We start from the raw sequence: 27,681 nt of genomic DNA on the forward strand, positions 1-27,681 counted from the left end.
CACTGGAATTCCTGGTTGGTGGGAGCGCTACAAGTACTAAGCTGGTAATTGAGCTTAGAGGAATTCATGCTGGTACCCCATCTTTTGGACGCTAAGGTTCAGAGTAGGGAATTGTACCATGACATGTTTGTTTGGAAGTAGCACCACCACTCATTGACTATGCAGAAAAAGTATAATTGTAGTGTATTTATCAAGAGTATGAGCTGAAGCAGGAAAATACCTGTTGTTCCAAAGTTTCTAATTTAAATCAAGGGAATATGGAATTTGCATCAAAATTCAGCATGTGGAGGCCCTTGAGAGACAACTTTGAGCAAAAGGAATGCAGTAGTAGAAAAAACATAAACGCCCTTGCAACTCTGGTAACAAATACTTTGACAGGGAACTGTTTAAGATGCCAGTGACTGTGATCTTTGTGCCATTCTCTTGAGTAGCTTGCTCTTATTCAGTCCCTCTCTGCTTAAAAGCAAATAAATTGCCTTAAAATAAAAAAAAGAACTGAAATTGTTTTTGTTAATCTCTAAATGCTGGAATTTATCCTTTATGATGACTAATAAACTACAGCCTATTAAGCAATTTATCATTTTGCTTGAGTGTATGCTAATGAAAGTGGAATGCACTGCAAACTGGGAAATTGCCTGAATATAAATAAATAGGTACTATGAACACTTAGGGCCAGAATTTTCAAAAAAGTTTAGCATCTGTGGTTGAGGCCATCTTTAAGTGAGCTCAGCAAATCTGCCCTTACTGAGAAACGTAAAAGGTGACTGAGGACTGCTGAAAAGATCTGAGCAATTTTGCGGGCATGACCACTTGACAACCTGAGCTTAAACTCTTTTGAAAATGTGGCTCTGCATCATGCAAATTGATCTCTATCCTGTTGTCCATCCTTGACTAGAATTATAGCCGACATCATAGGCCAAGTGTTCTTTTTGTATTATACCATAGACAATTCTAAAATATTTTGCTTCCCTTCAAAGTCTTAAATCTCAATGCACTTGTATACTCATTGCTTACAAATTAAGCTTCAAATGCTCCCATCCATTTCTGTGGGTGCAGAGCAGCGTAGACAGGGCCTAGGATAATGGGAGGGGCAAAGTGGGTAGAGAAATTCTTTCTCCTTTCTACTTCACTCAATAATCTCTTTCATGGGTGGTTTGAAGAGATAAATGTGAGCAGCTGAGGAAGAAGCAGAATGAATTGGGCTATGTACAGCCAATGTATACTCCCTCTCCCCCACCCCCACCCAGGAAACCAGCAAGCATTCCCTTGATGATGAAGGCTTTCATCATCATCATCATTCATTTATGCTAGTTTCCTCCATGGTCACATGAAATGAAGACTTCCGCCCAACACACACACCGAGAAAGGTAGAATTCAGAGACAATGTCAGGAATTGTATTAACTTGTGCAGAGACACAGGACTCCTTTATAGATGGAGCCACTGATTTTTGTGGATGGATTCTCTCCTGTCCTGTGTAGACCAAAGTCTATCTCCAGGCTCTGAAAAAAAGATCAAGCAGGAATTCAAAGTCAAAACTCGTTGACTTCCTTGTTCCCAGACCCATGGGCACCTATGTGGAGATGATTTGGCCCTATATTGTTCCTGGATGTGTAAGAAGTAAACCAGTTTGAATAAAATCCTGTGAGAACTGATGTAAAAGTTTGATCAGAAACTGAGCCTTTAATAAGACCCAAAATATTCAGATATGGCCTCAGCTGGAGTATTGTGTCCAGTTCTGGGCACTACATTTCAGGAAATATGTGGGCAAACTGGAAAAAATCCAGAGAAGAGCAACAAAAAATGTGTAAATGTCTAGAAAACATGACCTATGAGGGAAGACTGAAGAATTGGGATTGTTTAATCTGAAGAAGAAGACTGAGAGGGGGACATAACAGTTTTCAAGTCTATATTTATTCCTTCCATGAGTTCAGGGGACTGGACTAGAAGACCTCTGAAGGTTTCTTCCAGTCTTATGACTCTAGAATTTATTGGATACCTCAGTGATGAGCTCTCTAGAACAGTGGTTCTCAAAGCAGGTCTGTCGCTTGTTCAGGAAAAACCCCTCGGCCCGCGCTGTTTCCCACAGCCCCCATTGGCTTGGATCGGTGAACCGTGGCCTGTGGGGGCCGCAATCGACCGAATCTCCAGATGCAGCAGGTAAACAAACCGGCCTGGCCTGCCAGGGGATTTCCCTGAACAAGCGGCGAACCAGCTTTGAGAACCACTGTCCTAGAACACTTAACAAAAGGATTGTTTGGGCACTTTCCCTACAATATGCTTTCAGACTTGATAATTCTGAATATTCAAAAATCATGAGATGGGCTCCAAAAATTATATAATTGGTTTAAAAATTATGGTTTTTCTTTAAATCCTGGAGTTATTTTCCTTTACTGCCTTTTACTGAGTCAGTAGAAACCACTCAGTTCACATGTTTAAGCTTTTCTCTGCAAACATGAGGGCTAGAAACTTTTTCCCCAAAGCTGAGATTCTCCAGTAATCACCTGACTGCAGGAGTAAGTGCTCTACAAAAAACAGTTTAGCAACACTGACTTCTTTGCTTATTAGACACAAGTACATGCTGCTAAGAGGGAGTGATACCAATTTTGTTTCTTTAGACAATCATAAATCTATTAGCTATACATACTATATTCTGTAAGTAGACATTTTCCCTTTCACACCTCTGTATTTACCCCTCCTTAATGACACCTTCTAAACTTGGGACTCTATTGTCTAACAGCTTCCTTTTGAGACCCAGGACCATTACCTGTCACACCTTTGTATCACTTTGTCCCCGATTAAGGATTAACTTCACTTGCAGTTGACTAAATTTCAGGAAGAGAGCTTTATTTCCTTGTTATGATAGCTTGGTCACTAATATTTATTTGGCTGTCTTTTATATATACACCATATAATTTCCCTCTATGGTTACTACAAAAGATTTATGTATTTGAACTACTCAAATATTATTGAAAGATAAAATTTCATTGTTCAGTGCTTTTATTTATTTATTATCTGAACCTTATGGCTCTGCTAAATTAGACTGGAAATCTCATAGGTACAGGTTGCACTGTTAAATTTGTTTCTAATTAGGTATTTCTTGTAGTATTTCCAACTTCTCTTATGTGGGTTTTTTATTTGTTTTCTGTTTGTTTTTTGCTTTGGTTTTTTTGCAATAATTCTAGTGGCCTGACCTCCACCTCCCCATCCCTCTCAAAAGTGGAAAGGCATTGGAAAAAAAGGAAAATAAAATGAAAAAGTAGGAACCTTTTCCAGACTTCAGAAAGCAGGGATGATTTGTCTTTTTTTTCCCCTCCAGACTGACTGGCATATGTCTACATTTGAAATATTAAGATTAAAGTGATAGCAATCCCTACAGAGGGGTAAAAAGTCAATGATTATATAGGAAAAGATGGCATAAACAAGGCAAAAAAATAAGTCTCATCTGAATTCAAAAACTGTTGAAGTCTCTTTTTTACAATAGTCAGTGCTGACATTTAAAGCTTTTTATCCCTGAGTGAATATGCCACACATCATGTCTTGAGAAAGCATGCAATGTAGCATTTTATTAACTTTTTGTGACCCATCACCACTTGATTTCAATACACAAAGCTAAAATAAAAATATACAAACAAAGCCTCCAAAGATACCTGAGAAGGAAAAGGCCCACAGGCGCAGTAGTATTTATAAGAATGTCGTATGGTATAAATAATGGCTTCTTTCCTTTTGTGTGAGTGTAGGAAGGGTAACTCTACTGAAACTCTAAAGGTACCAAAGGGTCAATTCTGCCAGAGGATAACCAGGGCTGCTCCCTGCATGCCTACTGTAACAGCCTGTTTGTGCACCACTTCCCGTGGCAGCCAGGCTTCCTAGCATAGTAGAAGGATTAACTACTCCATACCTTTCAAAGGCACTGATCCAGCACCTACTGAAGTCAGTGGAAAGACTCTCATTGACTTCAATGGCGTTTGGATCAGATCCTAGCTACCTAATCCCAGATGTGGAAATGCAGTATATGACCCAAAATGAGGGAAACCACAAATGGAGGAGACTGTTCTGCAGTGTAAATAACTCCTTATTGACTCTCACTTATAGATTCTTGTCCACAATAAGTGAGAAGACACCAATGTGTAAGGAACATAGGTAATGCTGGGACTAAAATATGTGATGTCCTTCAATGAAGGACAGTTGATAGGTATCCCATGTACTATGTTCGTTTATAGAGGTCTTGGTTTGTTATCTGCTACTGTGTGTAAGCTGGGGAAAGTGAAAGTGTCTGGGAGTAGAGTGGGAGGGTTTGAGGCCCCAAAGAGATACTTATTCTTTACATCTAGCATGGCGGTCAGCACTCATCGGCACCCACCCCATCAGGGTAATCCACTGGTGGGCTGTGAGATAGTTTGTTTACATTGACCATCCACAGGCATGGCCCCCCGCAGCTCCCAGTGGCCACGGTTCACCATTCCTGGCCAATGGGAGCTGCGGGAAGCTGCAGGAACTTGCTAGCCGCCACTTCCTGCAGTTCCCATTGGCCGGGATCGGCAAACTATGGCCACTAGGAACTGTGGAGGCCGTGCCTGCAGATGGTCAATGTAAACAAAATGTCTTGTGGCCCGCCAGCAGATTACCCTGATGGGCTGCGTGCCAAGGGTTGCCGACCCCGGATCTAGCAGTTACTTCATCCGTAGATAATTCTGTCCTTAGGAAATCATAACCCACATGCACATTGTGTGTGTTCCTCTGTCCCCCTGTATTGGTGGCTATGGCCAAAAGGGACCATTTGGATTACCCAGTCAGACCTCTTGTATACCACAGACCAAAAAACTTCAAGTAACCCCTACACTGAGCCTATTAACTTGTGTTTGACTAAAACATATATTCAGGAAAGGCATCCAGTTATGATTTGGAAGAAATATCCTCTTACACAATTAGGCCCAGAGATTTCAAGAATTTTAACATTCTTAATTTATGGGCCTTCTTTAGACACTTGTGTTAGTGCAGAAAAGAGTTAGGCTTTGTCTAGTGATCTGAGCAAAGTATTAGGGCTTAGGTGCTTCTCAGTTCTCATCCTGACCTTGACTTACCTTATGACATAGGGCAAGCCTTCTAACCTCTCAGCCTCTCTGTACAATAAGAAGAATGACGATAATACTTTTCTACCTACCTATGTCACAAGGCTGTTGAAGCATTAATTAGTATTGTAAAGCACTCTGAAGCAGAAAGGCCCTTCATAAATGCAAATGATTTATTATGTTACACTTTCTAGATCTGGGGATTCCTATTTAATACATTACATTGGGAGCTTCCTCTCACCAAAGCGAATTAAACCAGCCTACTATATCTAGTGCCTGTTTGGGGCCATACAGGGTGGGGATAGGAGAAATGAGTCATATAGTTAATTTAATATTGTTTTAAAGGAACATGGGGTCACCATAATTTCCTTTGCATGTAGCACCAGAACTGGTGATACTATACCTGGGACAAATTTATACCCTGAACCATTAGAATTATTATTTGCCTCTCTGAATGTCCCATGTAGATATAAATTTGGCAGGCTGTTTTAGGTAACCCTGTATCACTATTTCTTTTAGGGATTGACCCTTCAACCTTAACTCACTTAAGCAGTTTTTAATCATGGAAGTAGTCCCATTAAAGTCACTCCTTATATGAGTAAGAGTTCCATAATCATATTCTTAAAATTATTCCCTCCCTATCCCCCCAACAAGAGAGCCACTGTCTACAGCAGTGATAGAGTAATTTTTGGACAGAAACGTACAACATGGATGTATTCTAAACTATTATTAAAAGCCCCATATCTGGAGCTGGTGGAATCACATGCAGGGGGAGTATAAATGTCTCCTTGAGTGCAGAGTCCTCTGCCGACGTCCATCCTATCTCACAGCCAGATCTGCAACATATCTGGCCTTAAATGGAGAGGGCTTCAAAACTTTCCTATGCGTAGTAATCAGTCGAGGAATTTAAAAATAACTTGAGACCTGGCCTTAATGATAATTTTCTAAAAAGCTGAGATCCTTTTAGATACGTGAAGCAGCCAGATTTTCCAAAGGGCTCACTCAGCAGCTCTCACTGAGATCTTTTGAAAATCTGGCCACTTCATGAATGTGTCGAACTGGGAGTTCAGTTTCTTGAATTTCCGGCCTTAGACTAGGAAACAGATGGAGTATTCCTTCTAAGCATTGTGCTACTACCTAGTGTTTCAGAATAACAACAATGATCTCTGCTGCAGAACCCAGCCACCCAAAGGCTATGGTTTCAACATTGCAGTAAATAGAATTTAGTGTAAACAATAAAGAATTGTGCCCAGTAAATTATACTCAGAGGTGTATTTCTCCCTTCCTTTCTCATCACTATTGGCAGTCAACTTACTTTCCATTTGCTCCTTCCAACAGATCAAGGCTGCACTCAGTTCCTTGAAGACTTCCATTTTTGTATAAGTTAAATAAAACATTTGGTGTAAACTGCATATGGAACCATATTAAATACCTGGCTAGGAGAGCAGCTGTCATGATCAAAGTGAGCAGAAAGTCTAGAATGTCTGTAATGCCTCCATTACCTCAAGTCTGAGTTTATATGTACTGAATGTAAGGGAAGAAAAACAGGTCTATCTTCAAGATGTGTAACCACATCAAGGCACTTGAGTCCTGCACGCAGTGATTTCTTAATGTGACTTTGATTTGCTAATCAACTCAGTTTCCAAATGTTCAAATCTGTACTGAATTAAGAGAAACCACCGTGGCCTTTTCATGCATCTTGAATAAGCTCTGAGCACTTTTCCTCCCTCTCTTAAATGCTTACTCTAGGCATTCAAACTGCCAAAGCAATATCAAAATACTATTCCACAAGGTTGAGGGGAATAGTATTCCTCACTCTTTGTTCTTTGATCTTACATAGGCTGCTAAGGTTATCTGCTTTCAGATTTCAGGTGGATCATTCTTTCTTTACTCCCTTCTGTTCTTCATTTGTTATCTTTTCATCTACTATTTACATTTGCTCTTTTGAGAGCTCAAATTCTCAGTATATCCCCCACTCCCCCAACATGCTAGCAAAAACTCCATAGGGATTGAAAATATTTTCCAGAGCTCCTCTCTGGACAACTTCAGCTGAATTTAATCTCTGATTCCTTCCCTCTTTGTCTCCATAGTTTATCTTCTCTCTTCTTGGCACTTATTTTTGTTCCAGCCTCACTCCCCCAACAGTTTGTCTTTCTATTTAATGTCCTTCGGTTTTCAGCTCCCACATCACCAACCACTTTCTGCACTGGCCTGGAGAGCTGACTGCTTTCATGCAGGGAACAGACTGCACCACCCAAAGACATGGGGCAGCATATGCATATATTGTGTGCAATGAAAGCAATGTCAGATGCACTTTGCATAGTCCCCAACATGGACCAAATTGTACATTACCCTCTCTGGCCTAAAGAATCTCAAAGTTGCACTAAACTATTTGAAACAGTTTTGCATGGGTTTTCATTGGACATAGTTGAATAAACATATATTATTTGATTATTATCCAATAACGTTTCCTGCCTCTGACTCTGGCATTGGCTTAGTTTATACTTCTAGGAGAATAATTGGCAAGTATTTGTGAATACCAATGATTTCTGTGCAAGTTTGCAAATAAGTTGTACCCAAATAGAGAAAAGAATTATCTCCTCAGCTCTTGTTTTGATGCAAAATCATAAATAGCCTGAGATTCATTCAAGGTTTGGTGGGCTGTGCTTTATTCAGAATGGTCCTAGACTCTTTGGACAAAGCTGGCCTGACTTTCAAATTAGTAGCTAAACAAGATGGATTCAGTTATGAACATTTTTCACAGCTGAATAACTATTCATGACAGCAGCACTACAGGGAGTCCAATGATGGAGATTAAAATCCATTCCAATTTTGGATTCTTGTTAATTTTGTGAAATTCACTTGAACATTGTAATGTTTACATTGGCTCTTTCCAATAGAAGCATATTCACCTGTAGAAACAGCCTTTCATTCTTCTTTAAATGAAACTGTTGAAGTTGGGTCTTTTGGGTTTTTTTTTAGTTTCAACTGGATAATTGGAGATGAGAAACTCTTCAGATGAGCATGCCAGAAATGCTGTTTTTTTGTTAGAGAGAAAACATGACTTCACAATGATTTATTGTTTACTTTTCTACATTCAAACTGTAGGTTTTTTATATGCTGAATGTCATCTTATGGGGCCACTGTCTCGGGTCAGGAAACACTAGGAGATGCTTTCTTTGTGGAAGACATCTCTTAAGTCTGGAAATCACTGACTGACACATTATGGCAACGATATAGTACTTGTAAAAGTGATAGGAAGGGACCTAATTCATCAGTTTAATCACAACCATGTAAGCATATGCATAACTTTACTCAATGAGTAGCCCCATTTAATGTTTAATATGTTTGTGCTGTTGAAAACTCGGCAGGTATGTGTTTACATTTCTAAATGGAAGGACATGGCCAACTGCTCTCCATTTCCTCTAAAATCTGCCCCGAGAACATATTCTGTTCTGAAGGTCACCTGTAGAATTTATACAAAATTCTGGACTCCCAACACTACACAACATAAATACTCCCAAGTAATTTATGCCATCTTGAACTTCCTTGGCATTGACCAGCAATCTGCATAAAAGCACATAGGTGATTTATGTCTCTTAAATTCCCATTGGTAAGAGTATAAGAAGGAAAAATTGAAAATGCAGACACTCTCTCCCTGGATTATGAAAGTTCATTGAAGCAGGAATGAGAGATCTATTTAGAAAATGGTGAAAAATCTTTACCCACCCTCCTTCTAACTCTATTCTCTCTTTTTACTTATCACTGGGCAGGGGAAAAGGGACAGCTGCTCACTTAAATTGTATCTGGGGAGAAACCAGGATGGTAGATTAATGGAATGAAGTAATAAGAAGTCTGTTGGGCTATCTGCAGTGCCAACCTCAGGGCAATCTGTCAAAGAGCAGGATAGACACCCCAAATTGCCTGTATGTTCTATAATTAGACTTCACCAACCCACTAAAAATGTGAACTACTGAAGCACTTTTCCATGGAGTCACAGACAGTCCCCTTGGGCATTTCAGTATATCTTGCCACCCAGGCAAGTTGAACTTAGTGATAGTTGGTTGCCATACACCAAAGATCACACAAGATTCAAGTTGCTTTTAGTCCCAAAAGACTGGCTAGATCGTTGGGCTCAAAGTGTAATGATCAATGGCTGAACTGGCAGCTGATATCAAGCGACGTGCCCCAGAAGTCAGTCCTGGGCCCAGTTGTGTTCAACATCTTCAACATCTGGATGATGGGATGGATTGCACCCTCAGTAATTTTGCAGATGACACTAAGCTGGAGGGAGAGGTAGATACGCTGGAGAGTAGCAATAGGGTCCAGAGTGACCTAGACAAATAGGAGGATTGGGCCAAAAGAAATATGATGAGGTTTAACAAGGACAAGTGCAGAGTCCTATGCTTAGGATGGAAGAATCCCATGAACTGCTACAGGCTGGGAACCGACTGGTTAAGTGGCAGTTCTGCAGAAAATGTCCTGGGGATTACAGTGGATGAGAAGCTGGATATGAGTCAACAGTGTGCCCTTGTTGGAAAGAAGGCTAACGGCATATTGGGCTGCATTAGTAGAAGCATTGCCCGCAGATCGAGGGAAGTGATTGTTCCCCTCTATTCAGCATTGGTGAGGCTACATCTGGAGTATTGCGGAAAGCTACAGACAGGGCCGGCACTTCCATTTAGGCAGCCTAGGCAATCACCTAGGGTGCCAGGATTATTGTGGGGGCGGCATTTTCCAGGGGGTGGCAGGCGGCTCCAGTTGACCTGCCACAGTCGTGCCTGCGGAGGGTCCCCTGGTCCCGCGGCTCCAGTGGAGCTGCCGCAAGCATTTCTGCGGATGGTCAGCTGCTCCCGCGACTCCAGTGGACCTCCCGCAGGCACGACTGCGGCAGCTCCACCGGAACCGCAGACCAGGGGACCCTCCGCAGGCATGACTGTGGCAGCTCCACCGGAGCCGCAGGACCAGTGCATGGGGCGGCGAAATGGCCGTGTGCCTAGGGCACTAAAAATACTAGCGCCAGTTCTGGCTACAGAAAGGATGTGGACGAATTGGAGAGAGTCCAGAAGAGGGCAACGAAAATTGTTAGGGGGCTGGGGCACATGACTTATGAGGAGAGGCTGAGGAAACTGGGTTTATTTAGTCTGCAGAATAGAAGAATGAGGTGGGATTTGATAGAAGCCTTCAACTACCTGAAGCGGGGTTCCAAAGAGGATGGATCTAGGCTGTTTTTATTGGTGGCAGATGACAGAAAAAGGCACAATAGTCTCAAGTTGCAGTGAGAGAGATCTAGGTTTGATATTAGGAAAAACTCTTTCACTAGGATGGTGGTGAAGCACTGGAATGGGTTACCTAGGGAGGTAGTATAATCTCCATCCTTAGACGTTTGTAAAACCTGGCTTGACAAAGCTCTGGCTGGGATGATTTAGTTGGGGTTGGTCCTGTTTTGAGCAGCAGGTTGGACTAAATGACCTCCTGAGGTCTCTTCCAGCCCCAATCTACTATGATCCTATGACTTCATTGGAGCTAAGTGCAATGGACCTGTGCAAACTTATACCAAATGTGGTTCTGGCACTGATACGGTGTTCAGAGGACTGGGCAGCCTCATTATCAGTCCGACTCCCAGCTCCTTGCTGCCCTGGCAGTGGTGCCAGGTTTCTGATCTTATGCTGGTAACTTTCTGGTCTTCACTTGCATTTGGACCTCAGCCCTTAAGAAGGTGAGGCAGGGGAACGCAGGCCCTCCCTCTCCACCAGATTCCAATCCAGGGTCCTGTGTGAAGGAACACGGGTGAGGTCCTTCCCACCTATCTCCCTTCAGTTTAGGGCATGGCCCCTATAGTTCAAACAGTCTGTAGTAGCTTGGTTGGAATGGGATCCCCTTGTGGCCCTTTTGCCAGTTCCTGCCACAGCCTCAGGTCCCTGTGTATGTAAGATAGGAGGGGCCTAGCCCCACAATGCCTTTATAGTCAAATAGTACAGTTCATTCACTGCTGGGTGCTCTGCAGTCTACTGTTAGGCAAGAGTTAAAAATTCAGTTAGCAGCTGAGACAGAAACCTATGTAACTAACAAGCAGAAATACCAGAGGCCCAGGGTCAGTGACAGCTGTAAACAGGGTCGGCTCCAGGTGCCAGCATTCCAAGCAGGTGCTTGGGGTGGCAATATGCAAGGGGCGGTAGTCTGTGTGGTTTTGCCCCCAAGCAGCACGCCGAATTGCCACTGCGGACAGCTGGGGCAGTCCATGTGCCGTTAGGGCGGCACGTGCTTTTCCGGGATTGCGGCAATTTGGCCGCAGCTTCTATGTTCAGCTGCCTGCGGCAGCGCAGCTTCTGTCTTCCAGCTGAAGACAGAAGCTGTCGCCGAATTGCCACCACTACGGAAATGTGCGTGCTGCCTTAACGGCATACGGATTGCCCGTGCCATCCATGGCGACAATTCGGCGCGCTGCTTGGGGCAGCAAAAACAGTAGAGCAGGCCCTGGCTGTAAACACTTGATAGACTTACATGGTCAGATGTTCGCCCAGTAACTCAGCCTCTCGGTTAGAAAGAACAGTATAACCTCCCCACTCACCACCACCACACATGCACACACATAGTTTTCCAGATATCTGTAAACACTCACCCCCACCCTATCCCTTTGCCTTAAGGTAGTCATAGATAATTGATGTGATCAAATAAATTATGTTCTGCTCCTGTCATTATCATGTTAAATGTTCTCCCTCTCTCTCTGAAATAACGTTTGTCTCTGTAAGTACAAGATAAATGCAAATGAAGTGTTAAGAAAAAGGTGTTTAATTGATCACTATAGCACCATACTTTTGAAACTGTTTATCAGTCTTCCCGGGATCGTGAATAAACCTCTTCAGTATTGTTTGTGCTGGCATGATTCTTGGGGAAAAGAATCTCCTTGCTTCACAATTTGGCGCAGCAAGCAGCATGTGATCAGGAATCCTCGGAGAGTTTCTCACAACCAGGGGTAGAGGTGAGTACCCTTTTACTTACCACCTCTAGTACAGAGTTACCTCCTGCCTCTTTGCCAGTGAGCCCCAAACTGAGCAGGTTCTCTCCTCTTCTTCCCCTTCCAGGCCTGGTACTGGACAAAGGTACAGCAGGCGGGGCTAGCTGGGTGCATAGGCTTTCTTTAATTCCTTTCATGGTGATGAGAGTTTGTCTACTTTACAGAGACTCAGTCTCTAATCAGTATTTGTAACAGGTGATCTGTTAACAGGATATTTTAAAACATTATTATTTGTTTCAAATACTCATTACCTTTGTATCAGAATAGGACCTTTTCATATCATGATAAATATGCCCCCCTTAAGAAGTAACCAGGTCTGCTTTGGTGCTGCTACTAAATTGACTGTTACTATTGGTGCCACCAACCTGTCAGGATATAAATGGGTTGAGGAGAGTATCTATCATGGGTTTGAAATGAATAATCTACAAAATGAAGTTGGATCTCTGGTCAGTATAATATACTGTCTTTTACCTCCATCCATGAAGTAGGTTCAAATCCTATATTACGTAGTCACTAAAATGAGCTTATTTTAACATAACCCTCAGTGAATATGTGTCTGCAATAGAAATGTGCTACTGTGCTTAGTACAAATAATAGTTGCAGTTCAAATTAGTCCTTGGACTAGCACATTGGTTCAGTAATCTTGGCCTCTTGAAGGCACTTGGAGAGTTCTGCGAAGCCAGTTTGCATAGTATCACCCTGAATATAACTAGGGCTATTTTGTACTTCATTACCTAATAAACTGTATGTCCTGAGAACTTTTTGCTCTTTTTCAGGAGTATTACATCTCGTTCTTAGTACTAAATTCATTAGGCCACAGGACTAGATATATGAACTGCCTAATCCAGTTTGGAAAATCTGACGTAATAATCAGTCCCTCATTTCCTGAGCACCAAATCTATTTTTTAAAAAGCTTATTTGTCTTAAAATGAACCTGTCAACATCATGTGCTTTCTCTATACATGATTTAAACAGTTTTAAAATACACACATAAAAAAAGCTACACAGTAACAAAACTCAGCAATGCACAGTTGACAACATTAAATGTGTGTTACATAAATATTGGTATCATTATGGTCTATTGTATGATCGTCATCTGAATAATCATACTCCAGTGGATTTGAGCTTAGTCATGTTATATTTTGCCTGTCAGAAAATTTCCATTTCTGTCATCAAAATGAAAAGTGACACGGAACTTTGTAAGATGGGTGTAGAAAAAGCTTAAAGTGCTTCTGAGATTTGTACTGTTTTATTATGAATTGTGAATAGGTTTGTTGTACAAGGTTAGCTACAATTGCCAGGTGCAAAAGTCAGGTGGGGATCAGCATTCTTCTTAGCCTGTTGTGCTTTTCAGTTCTGCTGAGAATGGGAAGTAGAAAGCTTTCACTATAGTCTGAGTATGGATTTAAGTGAGGGTTCAAAGATGGGCAGGGGAGAAAACTCATATAAAAAGAGATTGAAAACATCGGAGTTGCTTACATTAGAAGAGATGAATAAGGAGACTTGAAAAAATATATACATCTTTCTCAGAATGATAGGAGGAAGGGGACATTGAAAGAAACACTTTTTCACTCAATGCACTAAAGATAACATGGTGGAACTTACAGCCTCAATTACACATTGTGGCAAACAGACTAACAAGGTTTAAAAGAAGACCAGGAATTTTTATGGATAAAAAGGTCTAGAATTATAATAATTTTCAAAAAGTTTCAGGAAATAAGCCAATCTCAACTATTAGGGGTTAGGAGGAAACATTCCCTGGGGTTGGTTACCCCATCAATGACGATCACAGTATTTCTTCTTCTGCAGCGGCTAGTATTGGCCACAGAGAGGATACTGGACTAGACGGGCTATTAGTCTGATGCGGTATGGCAGTTCCTGTGCTCTTCATTTAATTTGCTCATTGCAGCCTTCATGCATGGGGGATCTTTATCTGGCTAACTGGAAGAAAAGGGGAATTGACCATTTAAGGGCTCCTTTGCAACAGAAGGGAGAAGTTTACAGGGATGAACAGGAAGGGCAAAAACCCACTGGGGCCAGGTCCAGCAAATCACTACAGTGCCCTTCCTGCTGACCAGAAGCGTATGTGAGGGGGTTGTTATTTCCCATGCAGTACCCTCTTTTACCAGGACCAGGCTGACAACACCAAGCCTTGAACTAAGCAAAAGGTCCACATTCCCTACTCACCTGCTGTGAACATTGAACTAGTTGCCCTTTCCCTTGAGGGGCTGGGGAAGAATTTTTCCCTCACTGTCAGATGGGCTGAGGTAGGGTGTTTTTTTCACTTTCTCTGCAGCAGGTCTGGGACCCAGTGGAGTGAAGCAGGGAAGTTAAGTTAAACGTCACAATTTAGAACTTGAAGTGGATGTCCAGGGCAGGTATGTCATAAGTAGATAGGTAAGGTAAGGGTTAATTTTCTTTTGCCTGTAAAGAGTGAACAAAGGGAACCAAACACCTGACCAGAGGACCAATCAGAGAACTGGATTGTTAAAAAGTCAGGGGCGGGAATTTGTATACTCAGGGTCTTTGTTGTTTCCTCGGCTGTGCATAAACAAGCTTTTTGTCTAACTCCATCTTATTTTTCAAGGTTTCTCCTACAACAGTCTGTGAGTACAAAAAGGAAACAAGGTAAATAGGGCTGTTATGTGCTTTGCTGTTGTTATTTACATGTATTTGATTTGCTGGATCTGTTTTTAAACGGGGCATCTTTTAAATCAGAGGCTGTTTATACATATTTCTTATAAGCAAAGATGCTGTATTGAGTTGGGCTTAATGCAAGATTATTTTGATATTTCTTTCTTTTTATATAAAGTTGTCTTGTGAAATGACTGGTGGGAGTTTCTTTTTTCTAGTGAGGCAAAGGGATAGAATTTCTATACCAGGTAGCTGTCTCCCTCAGGTTAAGACAGAGAAGGGGAAAGGAAAAAAGCCAGGCGGGGGCGTTTTTTTTCCTATCGTTCCCCAGGGCGGGGAACAGGATGGGAAAGAGAGAAAGAGATCATCTCGTTCTCTTGTGTTTGAGCGGTTCTTTCTCTAGTTACTGCTACGAGACCAGGGAGGGGGAATCTCCCTTGTGTGCTAGCGTGATTAGCTGTAATGCCTAGCCTCTGGGTAATGTGATAGCTTCTCTTGGTTTGTGCATTCAGGATACGTGAAGTCTTGTCTCGCCACCGCTAACCAGGAAGGGGGGGAAGCTGCGGAGAGGAGAGAGGGAGACCCAGAGGTTCTGGTCTTGGGGTCCCCCAGGGAAAGGTTGGAGTGACTCGGGGGTAACTAGGAACCCCAATAGTCCTAGTTGGTGGCAGCGAGAAAGATCCAAGCTGGTAGTGAGCTTGGGGGAGCTTCAGGTAAGCACCCAGATTTTGTACGCTAAAGTCCAGGTTTGGGAAAGGAGGCTTTACCACAAGGTACTAGGTATGGAAGTGGATTGGAAAAGAATGTAAAGGAAAACATCCCTTATGGAAACTGAGTAAGAGGAGGAGGGGCTGGGTATCCTACCTGTTGTACAGAAAGGAGATGACCCCCTCTCCTTTTCCTAGTCTCCTTTAAGTGAGCTGAGGAAGTGGTTTGGGGGCTCTTGTGTGGAACACCAGGAGCTGACACCCCCATTGACCTTATGTGAGGGGAAAGTGGGGGTAGGGGTTCCAGAAGTGGGATAGCTGGGACCAGGCTGGGGATTGTTCAAAATGATTACAGAAAGGATGATGACCTGCACTGTACAGCTTATTGCTGGGTACTCCTGGATATTTTAAGTGTATAAAGCTGGAATCTAATTAAATCACATCTGCTGCTTCCAGTCTCTCTTCCAGCATGGCTGGACAATATCCTACATGTACATCTTGATATCTGAGAAAGATATGCATATGACAGAGAAAACTATTGAAAGTATGAACAAACAGCCATGTATTGGAATTCAGGGAGAGTTATGTGAATTATAGCACTCAGACATACATCTGATGGCTCTTAGCGAATGTATTAATAATCCAATTAACAAAAAACTAAGTGAAAAAAAAATCCTGTAATTACCTTCTGTTTTATATGGCATTTACACTCTCAGAAAACTAACCAAGCAGCACTCAAACATGGCACAATTCCTTGTTCCCAGAAACCAGAATCTACTCTGCTTTCACTGGGGACCTTGTAATTTGACAGATAATCACTAATTGAGTAGGATTTTCCTGCACTGCACAATTCTCTACCTCTTCAGCTGAAAATAAAAATAGCACTGTATGTTATTGGGCCTCTCTGTGTTGTAATTCTGTAACATTGTGTTGTAGTGTCAATATTGTATATTAAATATATATTGGTCCACATTACGGCTCTTCCTCAGAGAGTAGTGCTGAGGATTTGGGGGTGTAGTGCCGAGCCATCTTAGACTACGTCTACACTGCACACCATTGGTGGTGATGTAGTGTATGTGTAGCTACATGCTGCAGTGAAAGGCTCTGGTGGGGGAAAGGGGTGGGGGAAAGACTCTTGCAGCATTTTCTCTGCTGCTGGAGTCTTTTCCTTGCAGTGGGGAAGGCTAAAGCAGCCAGGAGGCACCAGGAGGACTACACTGATAAAAATGACAACGTAGACAGGGGAAGCATGGCTTGACCACGTAGAGTGCTGTGTAGAGTACATATGATATGCCTGAAGTCTGTGGGTTTCTCTATTTGGCTAAGCAGGCCTTTACCATCTATGCTGCTATTCATAATGATGCTAGGGGGGCGTCCAGGGTTTGTATTATACACCCTGCCATAAGGAGTGTGCAGTACAGACATAGACTAATCTAATCCACTTTGTATAATGCGAACATGGAGAATGCATTGGGAAGCAATAAGGGAGATTGCTCACCAGCTGGCCCTGCCAAATGCCATAAGTTAGCAGACACAAAAGATGGGAAGGAGCATTAGTATCACCCTCAGCCTGGTTATTCATGCCCCTGTGTAGCTATGTGGTGTTACAGAGCATGATAGCTAGCCCCACCAGTTTTTGCAGTGCTGCGCAGTGCTGATCAGGAAAGTATGTTTTTTCTGTAGTCAAGTTCAACAAATACACTGTTTTTTTTCATTTTTTGTTTCATTTTCAATGACTTTTTTCAGGTTTTAATTATAATAAAACCCATCTTTTGGCTTTTTGATAACCGAAATTCCACACACAACTTTGTCGTTCCAACCCACCACACACCCAGCAAATATGTCCTGACTGGTTCTACTTACCACACTCTTGTTTTCATATAAGTAATAATTTCTTCACTTTTTCTTCCCAGCTATTGAGGAAAACAGACCACTAAAACAGAATCTTTCGCCTTTCTTCCCTCTCTCCTCCTTCTCATTTGTACTTAGGCTTCCTTATCCATTAATGGCATTATTGTAATCAGCATTATTATTAATTTGAAATGGAACTCACTGTTCCCTTGATGATCCCACTGGTGGGATGATCATTTTTAAGCCATTCATCATAAAAAAGTTACCTAGTGTAAGACAAATATTAGAATCCATGTTTTTATTGTAGCAGCATCTATTGGCTTGGATATACTTAAAGGTTTCAGTGTCTGTTTTTATAACCCCATTGTCAAAGCGTGTAGAACACTGCTATTAAAGTCTACTGTGGAATGAAATGTCGTTCTCTACTCAAGAGGGAATTTATTTATTTTTACAACATAGCCTCCATATCTTTATGGTGGTTAAGAATGGGAAAGTCAGCCACAATTCTAGCTTGCTAAGCACACAGAAACAAACTCAGATGACCTAAAAATATGTGTAAAATTCAGTTTTCTCCTATAGCTTGGACATAAGCTCTGCACACTGGGTAGTGGAAGACTACTGAAATTCTGATATCCTCATTTTCCAGTTGTGTGTGGAATTTCGGTTATCAAAAAGCCAAAAGATGGGTTTTATTATAATTAAAACCTGAAAAAAGTCATTGAAAATGAAACAAAAAATGAAAAAAAACAGTGTATTTGTCTCATATGGCCACAAGTAGCCTGGGACTCAGGAGGCCTGGGTTTAAGTCTTGAATTTTTTGCAGAATCCTGTTTCATCCTGGGCAATCTCTCTGCTTCAGCAACCCATCTGTAAAATATGAATAATGATACTTCCCCACAGGTGTCTTTTGAGGATAAATTTGGTACTTACATACTGTAGGTGATGGGAAGCTACATTCTACTCTGGATAAAGAGTATTTACCCAAAGATGGTGTTAGAGGGCTTATTCCTTCACCCTCTCACTTCCCTGGTCCTTCTCGCATGAACAGAGAGCAACAATACCCAAAGTCCAAAGGAGCAAACAATTCGATGTTTATTGGGGCGAACTTCCAGCAAGCGTGATTCCATTTTCCTTCCTTAGTGTCCCCCTTCCCAGCTCTGACACCACAGAGCCTTGCCTGTGTCCCTGTTCCTGTTTCGGTTCCTATTCCCATTTTCCCCTTTAGGAAGACATGATTTTAATTCCCCCATCCCCAGTCCCTGTTCCCATTCCCGCCCCCTTCCTGATTGACTGCAGACTATAGAGTAAAACCTGAGTTTTGCTTAGCTATTCCTTAACCAATCATTTTACTGAAATTTAACTAACCAATCCTAACATATTGTAACATGGTTATTTAACCAATTATGCCTCACCACCTTCACTGGTTTACACCCAACAAAATTAATTATACAATAGACAGAAAGAATTACAGAACCAGACAGAGACCATGCAAATAAACATACAAAACAATACAGAAGTGAGGATTTCACAACTACATCTATACAAACATAAGGGTTTTCCAGCTATCTCTATCGATAAGTGAGTTCTTGCTAGACAGGATGTTATCAAACTGAGTTTCCTTTTACCCTTTCTCTGGAGGTGATAGGAATATCAGGACAGGATTGTATTCCTAACAGCCCAATAGCACCTTATTTCAATGTGACTAGTTTGGAATGTGAGGATGTGACCACACACTTCCCAGCTTATGGCTGCCTATTTCCATCTTAGCTGAAGGCCTTAGCCTGTCACAGTAAGACAAGGCCATTCCACAGACAGTGATTTTGATTCTTCTTTTATACCTCTATAACTAGCTAAGTGATAAGAATACACCTAAATGCTTAAAGTATAGGCCTTTGCAGACAGGCCTGAATATCTATATCCTATCAGATGGCCCCCAAAATTAGCATTTAGATCTAGATTTTGAACACTCTTGTTTGGGGGATATTATAATCTAGCAAAGTGGGAATGATTTGGGCCATGAAAAACATAGAAACCGTGTGCAAAATTTAAATCTAGGTCTGAATTTGAGTACTTACAAAATTCAGAAGTGCTTAGAGCTGAGTTTTCAGCTTCAGCTCATCTCTATGTATAATATTTAATAAATCTTAAAAAGGAGAGAGTAAACCATTGCTGAGTCTTTTACTCTTCAGATGTGATTAATATCAGTCATGATAAACTCTTTTGGTGTTAATGTTTTTGTAATGAATGCATCCATAGGAACCTGACAGTAATTTAGCATTCATTAATGTATGCTTATTTATTTGTCGTGCTACGGTGCCCCTCATTTCAAATAGAGACCAGAAAGAGAAACGGAAGATGAAGGGTAAAGAGGATAATATCAAATGAAGAAAAAAAATGAGCAGTAGCTAGTTAAAAAGAAATGTATAATAAGTGCATGGAATAGAATTTAAATTAGAGTGGTGGTAGAGATGTTGTTCACTGATTCATGCAATGATAACGTAATAATCTACTTGTAGTATGTAGCCATGTTGTTGCTGTGCAAAAATGCAATGGAGTTCAGAGAATCTGCTTAACTCAATGCAATATTAGCTGAATCCATTGTAAAATTAATTTGTTTAATAATAAATGGACCCCTTGTTTACAGTAATATTTTTTATTAAATTTATCTTAACAATCTAAGAAAGTGTTTAATTGCTTTAATGATATTAGCCATTTCAGCCTTTATTACAACACAGGACATAATTACCCTCCTTTAAGATAATTTATAGACCTCATTAACACACTTGCATCTCCACTGTGATTAAATATCTCTTAAGAATTGAAATCTTTCTGAACAGTAAGAGAATTATTCTGATTTATTGTTCACCCTTGCTGAAATGAGCACAAAGCTGATTTATTGTGGCTGATCCCCACTGAAGTGAACGGAATAAGCGAGGTGGGAGGGGAGAGAAGGTTACAGGAGTTCTTGGTAAGGCAGTTTACTCCTCTTAATCATAGTGTTACAGTTTAATATGGGTCCTGTCATTCAGTTCCACAACAGCATGAACAAATCTCTAGTGAATAAAACCTATAGCAATAACCAGCTTGAAAACCTCACCTTTGCCGAATAGAAAGTAATTATGTTCTTTTATTGGAAATGAAAAGCCCATACAGCAAGCCTAAAGGACTCAACGAGAGGATATTAATCTGGTAGAAAAAAAAAAAACTGATTATGTTCAGTCATGAAAAGCATTGTAATGATTAGATGGATAGAAGGGGTGAATTTTTTGGATATTGTTTCTCTTCTGATAGTTTGTGAATAGGACCAAATAATGTATTCCTGCTAAAATATTACATTAAAATACCACAGAGTCTAAAATAGAGAGCTTCTAAATTAGAGTTATTGTGCCATTTTATGTCCTCCCATGGATGCCTAAGAGATTGCAGGACATGCACAATGTCAGAACCATTCCCAGACCTCAGAACTACTTGTGCTCTAACCCAGCAAAGAATATACACTGCATAACATCAGAGTTATTTAATGTGACTCCTCAAAATGCATATGTCATAAGCACATAGTTAAGGTTAATGCCTCTTTTACTTGTAAAGGATTAAGAAGTTCACCTAGCCTGGCTGACACCTGACCAGAGGAACCAATGGGGGAACAAATGTTTCAAAAGGAAGGAGGGAAGTTGTCCTTTGTTTAGAGTCACAGCTTCAGCCGGAGTGAAAAAGATCAAGGAACCAGCCTCTTATCAGAGCTGTAAGTTTTAGAAAGGGATAAATAGATTTATGTTTATTTTATTTGTAACTTGTCTTGGTACCACTAAGGAATTATCAAAATTTGGGTATTCTTGTATGTATTAAGATTTTTGCCAGAGGAACATCCTCTGTGTTTGGAATTCTGTGTCTGTGAGAGTAGCTGGTATGCTAATCTTTCTCAGAGGGTTTTCTTTTACCTTTCTTTTCTTTAATTAAAAGCCTTTTTCTTAATACCTGATTGATTTTTCCTTGTTTTTAGATCCAAGGGGGTTGGATGTGGATCCACCAGGAGTTGGTGGGAGAAAGGAGGGGGGATGGTTAATTTCTCCTTGTTTTAAGATCCAAGGGGTTTGGATCTGTGTTCACCAGGAAGTTGGTGAAGTTTCTCAAGGCTACCTAAGGACGGGAATGCTTGTGAATGGTGGCAGCCAGACCAGATCTAAGCTGGCAATTGAACTTAGAGCTTCTCATGCAGGTCCCCCACATCTGTACCCTAAAGTTCAGAGTGGGGAAGGAACCTTGACAGCATAACATTAAGCACATGACAGTCTTTGCAGGATCGGGGATGCCAGTGAACGAATCAAAAGTACATCCTGTGGCCCCTCCCCGGACCACTCCAGCCTACCTCCATTGGAGTACCGTGTGCTGGTCTGCATGTGACCCATGCAGAGGTCCTTTCAACAGAATGCCACGGCAGCACTGTGTCACCATTTCCACACACAGCTCCAATGTGAGGTTTAAGTGGTGCAGGGAATCTTATGCTGACCCTTCCACCACAAGTGAATTTCACCTATAGAGGTGATCTGAATGTCTCTGTCACCACAGTACAGTTGTTGAGGTCCTATAACTTGTTATTTTCTTCAGTCGGGTACTGACTGCCTCCTGGGTGGTCTTGACCATCAGTGAGTAGTTAGGTTACTTGGCATCTCCTAGAATTAAGTCCTACATATTTAAATAATGAACTTGTACATTAATTACACTTAATATCTTCAGTATAATCTTTAGTTATTCAGACACAGTGCTATTCAGCTATAATTTACTCTCCAATATTGCATTGATCTCCTGTATGAAAAAGAAATGTTTGTAGTTATTCTCTAGAGCCATTTATGAAACTGAACTCATCATTTAAATATTGGTCTTGGGCACAGAGTTGTGTGGTTTTCTTCACTTCTCTATTATGGATATTTTCCCCAAGTCTCACAGCAATATACACGGTAAATGAATTACCCAATAAAAAAACAGAATATTCCAAAGAGGATAAAAATTGAGATTTTATGATTGCCCATGAAACACTAATTTGTTGTTGATTAAGCTGTCAGCCAATTTGTAATGTCCCATTTTTATGGAACTGCTAATTTTAATGCAATATAAATATTGATGAGGTAGAGCATTGTGTATGAGTGAACTGCATATATGTACATAAATAAAACAAGCTTCCAACTAAGAGAGAGAGAAGTAGTTCCATTAAAAGTGTATCAGCTCAGTATTGCTAATTTGTATTATTTTAATGTGTTTTTAATGGGCTTGAGGATTTTTAAATGGTGTAATGAGGAGTAATCTCTCCATTTTTTGTATTTAGTTCAAAAATGTATTAATGCAACACTAAAGCTGCACAGTCTGAAAACCTAAAATCTCAGGAAATATGAAGTTAATGTTTTAAGAGCAATGTGAAGTTGATCAAGTTACAATCCCTATGGTGTATGTAAGATATTGTGTGTGCACATGCATGCACACAAGATGCAGAAACCATGCATTGAGCTATACATTTAACCAGAAAAACAGGAATACAGAGTACTACATATGTGCAAATATGGCTGTGTTAAATGTTGTGTATTTCTTTACTACCTGTGCAGAATATTTGTTGTGATTTAGTGTGGGTTTTTTTTAAACTTTTTTTCAGAGAAAAGAAAAAACTTGCTTGTGTTTCATGCTATTAGTCTTTACTGGTCACAGTTAGTGTCTGAAGTTCTCAGCTAATTGAAGTGTTTGAGTTAAGGGAGATGGGAGTTCTAAACTTTGCTGTGTTCTCAAAGATTCAGTTAACAGGGCAGCCTCACATTGGTTTACCTTGTGGTATAAAGTATTACCCATCCCCAATACAGGTCTCGTCTGAGGGCCCCATACTATAAATTCTTACTGTTCATATCCTGACTAACTCATTAGCTACTTACAGCATCATGTAAGTTCTACTGTGTTTTGCAATTGTTCTCAGAGGCAGGGTGCAGCTCATGTTTGCATAACAAGAGCAAAGGCTGAAGGCACTATAAAATAACATCACTAATGGATAACTTCAGGTCAGATCCCAGTGAGTAGACGAGGGTGCTGGATGGAGCATTTGAAGCTCAGGAAGGTGTAGGAAGGAAAGACGATGTGTGAAGAGCAGCAAGAGAGAGAAGGTTGAAGAGGGTTTGCATGATCAGAAAAAGTAGAAGATGTAGCTCTTTCTACAGTTTGGGGAGGACAGCAGGAGGGTTCTATAGGAGAAGGAGTAGGTAGGATGAGGCCTCTGAGTACAAAGTAGTAGGTAGGAGCATAGATGCTGACTTTTGATTACGCTCGTCTGTGCCCCATCCTGGCTCTGTCCCCTTCCAAGTCCCCACCCCCACTCTACCTCTTCCTGCCCCCGCTCTGCCCCCTCCACCTAAGCACTTCCCACTCGCCAGTCACTCCTTTCTGCCCTTCTGCCATGGGTGATTTAAAAGGATTAGAGACCAAATGATAATAAACTTGATTAAGGGGGTCAGTGCGTGTCAATCGGATTTGGAGCCCTTTTTCTTGACATCTTCACTTTGCTCAGGTGGGGTGGGGGAGACACGAGTGTACCACAGGAAGGGGGGCTGGCTGTGGTTGGGTATGGGTAGTGGGGGGCCCTGGGTCCTCAGTTTGCTTTGTGCCTTTTGCCTGTTCGGGAGCTGAGGGCCACTGGTGGCTGTAGGAAAAAGATGGACAGGGACCACCAGTGAGAAGTCTTTCCCCTCTCCCTTCCTCCTTCTCTACCTTTCTATCGCTCTCCCTGCTCCTTTTTCTCTGTTTCTTCTCTAAGTCCTTGCTCCCCTTCCTGACATTTTCCCCTTTCTTGCTCCCGACCCATGTCCCTTTTCCTGGCTCTCTCTCTCTCTCTGCTTCCTGGTGTGTAGATGGCCATTTTACACAGCCAAAATCTGGTCTGATTCATACATAGATGAACTGAGCAAAATAGCTAAAGTGTTCATCACAAACCTATTTGTAGTATCAGACATTTCTTTTGTGCATGACAAATTTCATTCAGAATAAATACATTGGGGTCATTTCTGCTTGAGTTAGACATATAGTTTGTGGTTACTTCAGACTGAAACTGTTTTAGCACTGTAAGATATGCTTCATTTACAAGTTGTTAAAATTTAGTCTTAACTGCAAGATTAAATGCATGTGTTTGTGACCTTTCTGTCCCTTTGTTGAAATCCTGGATACAGTACTTGTGATAGAGAGAACAGTTATGAAAAATCCTACAAATTGAATGACTATAAAGGAAGAACAGGGGGAAAGGAATGAAGTGAATGTGGGTGTGTCTGTTGAGAGCACAGGGCGATGATAGAAATTCCGATTTCCATCACCAAATCTTCCCAAAGGATAACTATTTTGTAGGACAGACTATGAGACAGAAACAGTTTGAGTTGTATCTCCAAAGAGATACCTATTTGTGTATTACAGCAGTGCCTAGAGGCCCTAACAGAGATTGTATGAGAAACTCTTCAGGTCAGGGATGATAATCTAAATAAAGAAGATACACAAAGAGTGTGAGGGAACAGATTATTCCCATTTTACAGATGGAGAATTGAGGCCCATAGAGATTAAGTGATTTACCAAGCTCACAAAAATGTGATAGTCAGAAATTGAACCAGAGTTTCACTCCAGAGTCTTAACCGCATAATCATCCTTCCTCTTTACTTATGACCAAGGCCAACATTATCAAATTTATGACCCCAAAGTTGGGCAACTAACTCTCCATATAGGCCTCTAAAGAAAAGAGGCCAGATTTTCAGAGATGTTGAACAGTCTCAATTTCTACTGCAATCAATACCAAAACTTTCATTGACTTCAGCGGGGATTATATCAGCCCCAAGGTTTTCAGCATAGGTTTACGTGCCCCGGAGGTTCAGGTAGAAGTGCAAAGAAATAGCCATACCATTAGATGATTATCCCAGCTGTTTCTGTTCACAATTTTAGGTTCACTCCTCACTAGTTTTAGATAAGTAATGCCCAATATAGTGATATACTTGAAGGACAAGTCACTTAAGAAAAGTAGATTAAAGACATGTAGGTAGTTAAAGTTTTCAGCTATGTTCATACAAAGACTACATTTGCTGGAATCTGATTAATTTATCTAGATCTTTTAATCACTTGTCATAACATTATGTAAATTAAGTTCAAATGAATTCCAAAAAAAAAGGGGGTTAGGAGTTGTCATAAACAGATAGTAGGAGTTAATAGAACAGAAGTACTTTATATCTCTTTTGACTGTAAAGGGTTAACAAGTTCAGTAAGCCTGGCTGTCACCTGATCTGAGAACCAATCAGGGGACAGGAGACTTTCAAATCTTGAGGGAGGGAAGTTTCTGTGTGTGCTGTTAAAATTTGGTTGTTGTTCTCTCTGGGTTCTGAGAGTGACCAGACGTGCAACCAGGTTTCTCTCCAATCTCTCCAACTACAGGCTCTTATCAGTTCAAAAATAGTGAGTACTAGGTAGATAAGGCAAGTTAGGCTTATGTTTGTTTTCTTTATTTGCAATATGCATTTGCTGGAAGGAGTTTAATTGTGCATTTGGCTGGAAGGAGTTCAATTTGTATTTTGCTAAAGGATTTTAATTTGTACTTGAATACTTAGGCTGGGAGGGTATTCCCAGTGTCTATAGCTAAAAAAACCTGTACCTTAATCCATCTTAAATTTACAAAGATAATTTTTACTGTTTTTCTCTCTTTAATTAAAGCTTCCTTGTTTAAGAACCTGATAGTTTTTATTCTGAGTGAGACCCAGGGGCCAGGGTCTGGATTCACCAGGGAATGGTGGGGAGAAAGGAGGGAAGGGGGAAAGGAAGGCTAATTTCTCTCTGTGTTAGGTTACTATCTCTCTCAGGAGAGTCTGGGAGGGGAGAGTGAATTTCTCTCTGGTTTTAGATTCAAGGAGTTGAATCACAGTGATCTTCCAGGGTAACCCAGGGAGGGGAAGCCTGGGAGAGCGACGGTGGGGAACAGGGTTTTACTTTCCTTGTGTTAAGATCCAGAGGGTCTGGGTCTTGGGGTTCCCCGGGCAAGGTCCTGGGGGGACCAAAGTGTACCAGGCACTGGAATTCCTGGTTGGTGGCAGCGCTACAGGTTCTAAGCTGGTAATCAAGCTTAGAGGAATTCATGCTGGTACCCCATCTTTTGGACGCTAAGGTTCAGAGTGGGGAATTGTACCATAACAGGAGTCTTTCAATTGAATCTTAACATCAGAATTCCTCTGTTTGATCCTGATCTGATAATAGGATCAATATCTCTAATTTATCTTAATAAATTTAATCCTGTTGTCAAGTGGAATTTTCTCTTTGCATATTTTAGCCCTTTACTCTGCCATTTGGCCTTACTTATTTCACTTAAACTCTTATGCCCTTAAAATGTGTAGGGCTTTGTCAATGTTACTAAAAAATAGCTGCAAACTAACAAATAATTTACTGCAACAGGTTAAAGTATTTTGAATACCCTCTAGCCACAATCCTAGCTAAATTTAGGAAAGGAAAATGGTAAGTTGGACTATGCTTGTCAGAATCAAAGAAGTTCAGTGCCTGTTTTTAAAATGAGGAAATTAATGGTGGATTATTCCTTATGATAATATTAAATATATCCATGTAAAAAAGCAACCATTTTTTTCAGTCACACTGAACTTTATAAAGGAAGTACCAAATCAAGAAAGCACAAAAGTAAGATCTCCATAAAACTGTGTATTGGTTTTGTCTAACAGCAGGCTACAGCTGAACATAAAACAGTCATTAGTAGCAGCAGAGAATCTGCTCCATTTAAACGTTCAGTGCATAATGTGATGTAAGTCATGCCAGATATAAGCTATGTACACTGCAAAAATTAAGCCCACATGTGGCTAATAAACCATAGGGTCTATTTGGATTCATAAAGAATGACATAAAATGAAGTTTTACTCTGGAGATTTCTGAAACAAAGTTGTATTTAGAAATTATTCAGTTTAATTTTATGGGTTTTCGTGCCTTCCTCCTCTGCCCCCGCATATAAAGAACGTTTTTTGTTTTTTTTCTAGCTGAAGTTGATTTCTGCTGGAGGCAGTGCAGATGATGTAGGAACAGTTTTTACATGGGAGAAACAGCTTTAGGAAACTGTCACCATTTTCCTTTCTTCTTGTTTATTGTTTTCACAGTTTTTGAACAAGATGCTAGCATTGTCTACATTTTTAACGTGCAATGATGGGATTTTTTTTTTAACTTTAACAGCTGAAAAAGATTTGAAAGTTTCTTAATTTGCTCAAAACAGGAATCACTGTTTGCGCTGGCACTTCTACTGTGAGACAAAAAATGGCTGGGGAAGTGTATAGAGACGTGTATCCATAACCACAGAAATATGTTGAAAACCTGTTTATCTGGATCTCCAGAGTCTGCATACTAGGCTCTGGATTCCTG

This window comes from Chelonoidis abingdonii, chromosome 2, assembly GCF_003597395.2.
Source record: "Chelonoidis abingdonii isolate Lonesome George chromosome 2, CheloAbing_2.0, whole genome shotgun sequence".
Lineage (NCBI taxonomy): Eukaryota > Metazoa > Chordata > Testudines > Testudinidae > Chelonoidis > Chelonoidis abingdonii.